Here is an 8,981-nt window from a genome sequence, read left to right on the forward strand (position 1 = left end):
CCTTACAGATTAAACTGCCCACACCTCAAATGGGAATTTTATTTTATTTTCACCAAATGTGCCTTTGCTCCTCAAATGGTTTAACTTTATTTGTGCAGTCCAACATAAGGTCAAGCACTAGCCAGTTATTAAGCATGTGTTTTAACACACAAATGCACAGAACAATTCCTTATCTCTATGGCCATGTGCTCATAAATGCACCTGGATGCACAACAAGGAAGGAAGGAACTCATCTTTCTCATTTTAGGTTATCATATTTATATGGTCTCATGACGACTTGAAGCCAGACACAGTAGGCTTGCCTGTCCCCATGCCGTGCAGACTCACCAAGACCACCAGATCTGTTGAAACATACCCAGTCCACCCATTGCTTGTTGAAATCATTCAGCTGTCAGCACATGCTCTGTTCTGTTCCTTCTTGTGGATCCCTAAACTCCACGCTTTGTGTACTGCTTTTTTTCCTTCTCAGTCTATTCCAAAACCAGTTTGATAACATTTGAAAACAAACACATCTAGGTTAGGCATTCCTCTGAATGTGCTTTTATTTTCTTCTTGCATCCCAACCCACAAAAGACAGCAGTTGTCAAGAACTACTACACTCTGGCCTTTAAAAGCATAGCACCTGGTCCTAAATCAAAGATTTTTAGTTTTTGCATGTTTGTGAGCATCCTGGAGGTAACCACATGGAATTGTTTTAAGGAACAATTCTCTAAGGAGAAACCTTACATACAGTGAAGACATAGCCTCATGGCTTCTCACTGCCCACAGGATACATCCTGCCTCAGCTCTTCTTTCCAGCATTCAAAGCCCTCCTCACTCAGGCCTCGCTGCCTCTCTAGTCCTTTTCCACAACTGCCCCAACACAAGCCTTCCGCTGCCTGCTCTCTAACTTTGCTGAGGTCTCGCTCCTTGACTGAAGTACACTTTCTTCTTGACTTGTCCAAATGCTATTTCACTTCCTGTGTAAACTGCTCCGTATCCCCTCTTGAACCTTCCTATACCACTTGGCTCTGCTTCCCTTCTCTGAAATCAGATACCTATGTATCCATAAAGTTTATTGCCCAAGTGTCATATACTTAATTATGACTTTGTTTTGTCTTAATGACTTAACATATTATTTGACTTGTCATGACCTTTCTTCTCAACTAGACCCTTAGTTTCTTGAGGACATGGGTCTTGTTTTTCACATCTTTGTCTCCCAGCGGCACCTAACAGCACTAGTAGGAACACAGTACATATTTGTTGATACCATATGTTGATGCATATTTGTTGATACCAAGTAGCTCCAGAATCTCCAGAAGACTTATCCTCATGAAAACCTGAAAATAAACATATATGTTCAGTGATGCCAACTCTCTGGAGAAACAGGGGGAAAAAAACCAGGCCTCTACCCATGGCCCTTCCTCTCTGTTCTGCCTCCGACCACCCCTGGAAGAGGACCAGGTCGAGAGACTCTCTACGCTGTCCCTGCTCTGCCTTCTGCCCCCTTTACACTCCCCACCCCTGGACTTCTTCTCTGGGGCTGTGATTTAGCACTCGTCTTCCACTGCCCTTTGTCCTCAGACAGAGCCTATCAGCTCCTAGCAATGAGTAAGTCTAAATGCCTTATACCCCAAGTCTGCTTTTCCCCCCATTATTACATGACGCGTGTGACACGTCCCTCTGTTTATTCATCCTTTCCCACAGTGTCATCTTTGTAATGCCTTTACCATTCCCATTCAGCCCCCTTCCTCCTAAGTCCTTATATTCTGCCCTCTTGCACATCCCATTTTCTAACATTTCCCCTTGTCCTAAGACAGCTCTAGGAGCCTCCTCTGCCTTTCCACACATTAACTGTGACAAGCTCTCTCTTGGTGGCACCAATTCTCCTACAGTGCCAAGAAGGTGCTCATTTTCTCACACTCTTGTTGGGTGTGAGATAGGATAGATCACAGCTTGGTACTGAGTAAGAGCTCCAGAAATGGTAGTTATTAGTATTTCATCATTATGATTATCATTGTTATTCCTCAGATCAAGAAATGAGGTCATCCTTCTACCCACTGCCTACTCCTCCACCTTCTGGTTAAGACCCTTCCCTGTGGAGTGCATGCTATCTGGAAATATCACCCTTGACTCACTCTTGGAACTATTAGTGGGGCCTCCAGCTCAAAGATGTATAGTCTTCTCCACTGCCTCCACCAGCCCCACCTCTTTTCACTTCTTTCCCTCTGCATTGTAGCTTTGATGGTATAGCGTCTCCATCCCACTCTAAACTCTAAACTCTTTTATCCATCTGACCTTACCAAACAAACCTCACCCCTGGATGGTATCAATTCTGCTTTCTCAGTGCCAACACCTGGGCAAGTAAGCCCTGGACTCAACTTATTAATGTTCATATAGGAGGGGTTTTTTTTTTCATGCATTTTATAAGGTAGAGTATTCTGAAGTTTTAGTTCAATGATATATCATTCAAAGCAACATTTAATTTCAGAGGCTCTGATAGCAGTGAAGACACCGACATGGCCACAGGCTTCTTGATGCTGAATATTGTGCCAGCACAGTATTAAATTGGGAAGAGTTTTATTGTTTTTATTCCATTTAAGAGTTTTAACAGGACAGGAATTCACCTGTCCCTTAAAAGTTTGATAATGATTAATGTTGATTGACTTTCATGTGGAGTTTTCACCTTTGAAAGTAAGAATCATTAAGAAGTGGAAGTTATTTAAATTGACACAGATTCAGTAATAGAACCAGGAAGCAATAATTGACTTTAAGCATTTCTTTGAGTTCTAGATTGTTCTTCAACTGTTTACTGTTCTTCTGGGTCTTTGTTATTGAATTGCCTGGTTGCTGACTGTAAATGGAAACAATTATTTAAGAGATGGCTAAGTAGTGAACTTGGATACAAAATTCCATTCCTCTTATATCAAGACCATCTGAAGACAGTCTTGTAACTTACAAACCCTACCTGAGTTTTCAGCCTGCCAGTGGCCTTCCCTACAGATTTAAGACTGGCCAGCCCCACCTCCAATCACATGAGCCAATTTCTTAAAATAAATCATACACACACACACAACATACATACACACACACACACACACACATATACATATATATACACACACACATATATATATACATACACATATACACACACACACACACACACACACACAGCACTTAGGAGTATGAGTACCTAAACCCTCAGATGCTTTCAAACAATAAGCTCTTGCAGTTTAGTGGAATTTTTTCTTAAAGTAGTAAGACATGGGAAAGGGTTAAAAAAATTAGATAAAATGTTTTCAATCTATATAAATGTATCTATTATAAATACTTGGTGCATCTTGCTGAGAGCACTAGTTCTTATTCGGTTCTGATTTTTTTAAACTTCATTCCAATTAGATATGGTCTCAACTGGGATTTTTTTCAAGTCATAAACAAAACTGGGGAAAAATATGGACATTGTTAATCTCACTGAGGTGAAATTATATGTGGAATATTGAACGTTTTTGATAACGAACGTATGTTGCTCTTATAATAGAAGAAAAGGTTCTGAAAAACAGAAATATTTGCTTTTATAGCATATAACTAAAGCAAATTTAGAAAATTTGAATAATATGGATGAAATTAAAGAAATACTGAAAAAAGAAATTAAGAATTGAAGGGTGTATGAATATAAGCTGATTTCTTTAACACCACAAACAAATGTATGTGCAGGGTGGACAGAGGGACAGGAATACAGATAATAGGATTAACCATCACACAATGGGAGGAAACAGATTTAACTTTCTGGGAGAGCCAATCCCCAAAGGTCTGAATATCAGTTAATGGCTATTAATTGGACCCCAAGGTCCTGGAGTATCAGCACTATGTCAGCTGTAAGCCCTAGTTGGAATACCCCAAATGAAATGGAAGGATGAAGTTAGAAATGGCTGAACAAGAAGAAAAGATTTAGGAATTAAATGCTATCCAGAGACACTGAAACGATAAAGGAACTGAGAAAAGTGGCTGCTGTTAATGCTGATCTTTTTCTTTAAAAAAGGAATAGGCATCCATAAAAAGTTAAATTGAAATGTGTTGAATATTGAAATGTGTTGAATCTGACAACACCACAACAGAAAATGAGAAGGATATTCAGAAATATACGTAAACTTTGAGACACTTTACCAATCAAATGCCACCCAAGGAAAGAAACCCTTCTGGGATAAAAATCCTTTTACTGAATTGTGTAAAGGCTTTATGAGTTTTTGAGAAGAAAGGCACCCTGGAAATTTTAAGTTATTTTTATCACTTTTATTGAAAAGGCCATTTCTCTGCTCTAAGGCTGAATTTTTTGATGCAAGTTCAGTGGCTTTGGGGTGAATCTGAATGAAGTTTTCAGAGCAGCGAGAAAAATCATGCAGTGTTAAGATGCCAAGCTTCCTCCGATAAATCTTTTGAAAATAACTGATAAAGATGTTTAGCATTTCTCTGAATTCCTGTGAGGTATAGCATTCAAAGGAGCTGGCAGTTTGGAACAGTGCTTTCCTTTGATTACAAACTATTGAATTCTAAAATGCCACATAGCAATATAAGAGCAAAATATATTCATTTTTAACTCATAGTGGACAAAATACACAGATACAGTCTTCAGTTTGAAGCTAAGGAGGTAGATATGGATGTATTGGTCAGGTTTTCTTATTTATCAGTTATAAACAACTGATCAGGCCATCAGTTATTAGGGAGGGAAATGACTGCCATTTCAGACATTTGGCAAAGGTATATCAAATACCAGGAGGAAGAAATGAGATAGAGAAGAAATAAACACAACAAAAGTCCTCCTAAATCAAGAGACAAGAGATCTAGTCTGAGCTATGACCTACATAATAGCACACAGTAATTAATAGCATACCATTCTAAGACAGGAAGAAAAAAGATTGTTTCTGGAGTTTGGACATTTTGTGAATTGTTGGGTTTTTAGGATTTTAACACAATTTGAACTTTAAGTTTTTAAAAAAATACTTCTTTAAGTAATCTCTACCCAACATGGGCCTCAAACTCATGACCCTGAGATCATGGGTTGCATTTCCACTGAATGAACCAGCCAGGCACCTCACTCTGGACCTTTTTTTTACAATTTGAACTTTAAAACTTCTCCTATATACTAAAAGTCACTCACTGAATAATAACAATAGTCAAAATATACCATGCTTTTTATATACTATAGTCTACAAATATCCCATCACAACCTTTTGAGATAGAGGCTTGTTTCCATCACCATTTTGCAGAAGAGAAAACTGAATCACAGGGAGGTTAACTTGCCCAAGGTTATACAACTATTTGGTGACAGACCTAGGATTCAGACCCAGTTAATCCAGCTCTAAAGTCAAGGACTTCATACCACTCCATCACACACTTCAGTTTATGTTTTTATTGAGCATCTATTAAGGATATGGCACTATGCTTATTTATGTAGATGATGTGAAGTATGAGACAGGATTTAAAAAAAAATCTTTTAATTAAGTAACATTCATCACTTTTTTCCCTTCCAAAACCCCATGTGTGTATACATAGCATTACTTAGCATTTGCCTCAGTCTTGGGTGCCATCTTTACTGCAAATCACCAAATTGGTGAAAATAGCTTACTGGCAGAGAAAAACTAATAATATGACATCTAATACTCATTTATCCTCACTGTAATATCTGGGTCAGCTAGAGCAAATGAATGCCTTGGTGATGACACTCTGGGCTGGAGGCTTATGCTGCCATTTGCCTGTTGTGATGTCAGTAATGAGAGAGTTCCCCAGCCTCCATGCTTAGCCCACTTCCCCATTTCTCCAAGAAACCAACACCAGGAAAGTGGTATGTTAAGGCCAAGACTCATGTCTGGATCGTCCTTGGATTTCCTTTTGCTATGACTAAAAGTCTAATAATAACAACAGTAATAATATACATATGTTGTTTAGCACTGCCCTAAATAGCACAGAAATATTTTTATTAAAAATAGAGACTATATAAATCCATTATAGTAAGTCAGAGTACAATTATTAGGGTGAAGCATATGAAATTACCAACATTCAACCTTTTTGACCTACAAAAATACTGTTTTCTTATGTACAATGAGTACAATACATAGAGTATCATGGACAAGGCATAGTGTATTCCTAGGCAATGAACCAACTTCCCATAAGGCGCTTTGCTCAATCTAAGTAAGGTTTAACTCTTTGGTCTCTCTCCTATTATTGTATATTCCTGTGGTTCAACTCTGACTGACAAAACTCAAAAGAGTACACAGGTGACAGTGCCTCTGATGCTGCAAAGCTGACAGAAGAGCTGAAGGATGATGTGAAGTGCAGGCTCAGTGGCTAGTGGCCTCCCCAAGTGAATGTCAGAGAAGCACAAGTGAAAATCAGCAACCAAGTAGAGGGCCATGCAAGACCCACGACGTTATGGGAACATCACATCACTGCACTGGAAAAATAGAACAGAGACATGTCACAACTTCAGGAAGTATGACAAGAATGAATAACTGCCAAGATTGCCTTTTCATAGGGATTATCCCCCCTCCCCAGCAACCCATGTTTCTAGAAAACATTCTCTGTATGAAACACATATGCATAAAATCATAATGATAGGTCTTTACTTTGTGGGAACTGTGATGGACAAGACTCTGTGCTAACTGCTTCACGCATATGTTTGAAGCTTCTCCAGAGCGACAGACCGGTGGGATATATATACAATTGAGTTGTACTTTAAGGAATTGCCTTACACAGTGGTGAGGTTGGCAAATTCAAGGTCTATGCAGAAGGCCGGCAGGCCAGAGACCCTCAGGAGGGAGCTGATGCTGCCATCTTGAAGCAGAATTTCTTCCTTCTCAAGGACTCTCAGTGTTACTCTTAAGGCTTTTCAACTGATTGGATTCCACCAATTCAGATTATAGAGGATAATCTCCTTTACTTAATGTCATTTGATTGCAGATGTTGACCATATCTATGAAACACCTTCACACAATCCTTAAATTTAGTATTTAGTTGAATAACTGGGTACTATGGCATAACCAAGGTGACAGCTTAAACTAATTATTGCAACATGTATGCCATTTTTCTCCTCATAAAAACTCTGTGAGGATGGTACCACTTTATCCTCATTTTACAGAAAAAGAAACAGGTTCAAGAAGGTCAAGAACTTGTTCAAGATAACACAGTTTGTAAAGGATGGTGTCCTGTTTTGAAACTAGGGAATTTAATTTCAGAGCCTGTGAACGTAACCACAGGGTCCCACTGTCTCACCAATAGCAAGGATTTTATGCTAAGGATTCAGGAATTGAGAAGGCAAAAGCCAGCAAAGCATGAAGCCCAAAAGAGGTCAGTATCAGTGAATCACAAGCTTTCCAGCATCATTGGCTCCCTGGCTGTCTAACCCTGCTGTGAACACATTTGAGACCTATTAAGTGAGCCACAGACTAGATAGAAGGAAGATTATAACATAGGGCATACAGGGGTACCAGCTTGAGTGGAAAAACAGATCAAAGTGAATTACACATAAGACAGAAATCACGGGGACAAACGAAAACGTCCTTCTTTCTGCGATTCCACATAAACTGCCTCTAAGGTTTTATTCCAACTTGAATGACAGCATCAACAGTATCTGGGAAAGCTGCTCCCACAGAGCTGTGACAATGTGGACCTAGAAGGAAGTAGGACTTGGGGACTCCAGGGAAAAGCAAGTTGACAGCTAGTTGGGGTGGGATTTTACAGTTGCCAGAGGATTCTCCCTCACCCCCCAAACACCTGTCTCTCTCTCTCTCTCACCCTCCCTTTCCCCCCTTTCCCATGGACCGTGGTGGTACTTACAGAACTTGCCCATGTCCCCAGACCTCTCAGCTCTGCTTGCAGATATTTTAGCAGACTTTGTTCCACCTTGAGAGAAAAATAGAGGCCAACAAAGACTGCCTTCCTAAACACCTTTTTATACCACCCCCAGACACAGACATGGTCTGTGCCCATCCTCCCTGGCTGCCTCCAAAGACTGCCCCTTGTCTTGTGCTCTGGACTCCAAGTATCATGGCCATCCATCACCTCCAGAACACACCCCATCAGTCATCATTTTATTTTCCCTCTCTTATATTTTCTACCTTTTTAGTTTTCTTTCCCCTCTTCCTGCAAGTAGAACAAATGCTTCTACCACCTTAAAAAATACCTTGCTTCTAGATCATTGTAATAAACATAACCAGATCAAAATGCTTTATAAATGGGAACATCTGAGCCAAGGAGTTGGGATAAAAAAAAAAAGCAGCTATATTCTGATTATAATAAACACATATTACATATAAGGATATGAAGATATTATAAATAAAAAGATAGAAAAAATAGATCCTTCCAAGCTCTAAGCAAAATATAGTGTATATAGATAAAGGAAACTTTGAGATGAGAAATATTACTAGAGATAAGAAAAGGAAGTTTTATAGAGATAAAAAGTTTAATTTACCAAGAAGATACAGAATAAATCTAAATCTGTATGTGCTTAAAGATACTATTCTAAATTTGCATATTCTCCTAAATAAAGACAACAAAAATTAGCAGAAGAGGAAATATGTATCAATAATGTACTGTGGGTTTTAACACACCGCTAAAAGTAATTTACAGAGCAAGCAGACACACACACAGAGTAAGATGTCAGATAGTTTAATTAACATGATCTGACTGAAATATCAATATACTGTGCTATCAGCTGAATGTAGAAATGCACTATCACTATTCCTACAGATACATTCAACCAAAACAGGCATACGCATGTACCCAAAGACATTTACAAGAATATTTATAGCAGCGCTGTTCCTAATTTGTCAACAATTGGAAACAACCCAATGATATCCAGGCAGATGAAATAAATGAATTGTATTTAAAATATATATACCTTGTCTCAATTTTGCTTCTTCTCAAGCCATCAAAACTTTTCTTTGTTTGCTTCTCTGACAATCTCAAGTAAAAAATATTTTCAGGAAAAAAAATATCAGCTGTTT

The 8,981-nt window shown here is 38.8% G+C and overlaps 1 long non-coding RNA gene across 1 annotated transcript; it reads right to left on the reverse strand.

The window, feature by feature from the left end:
• Positions 1-5,921: 5,921 nt before the first annotated feature.
• On the reverse strand, positions 5,922-7,973 carry LOC120223077. Its single transcript, XR_005526188.1, has 2 exons — positions 7,813-7,973; positions 5,922-6,430 (listed from the first exon to the last, which is right to left on the reverse strand). It is a non-coding gene; the product is annotated as an uncharacterized LOC120223077 (long non-coding RNA).
• Positions 7,974-8,981: the final 1,008 nt, after the last annotated feature.

This window comes from Hyaena hyaena, unplaced genomic scaffold, assembly GCF_003009895.1.
Source record: "Hyaena hyaena isolate Hyena2069 unplaced genomic scaffold, ASM300989v1 scaffold_944, whole genome shotgun sequence".
In the NCBI taxonomy this organism is placed as follows: Eukaryota; Metazoa; Chordata; class Mammalia; order Carnivora; family Hyaenidae; genus Hyaena; species Hyaena hyaena.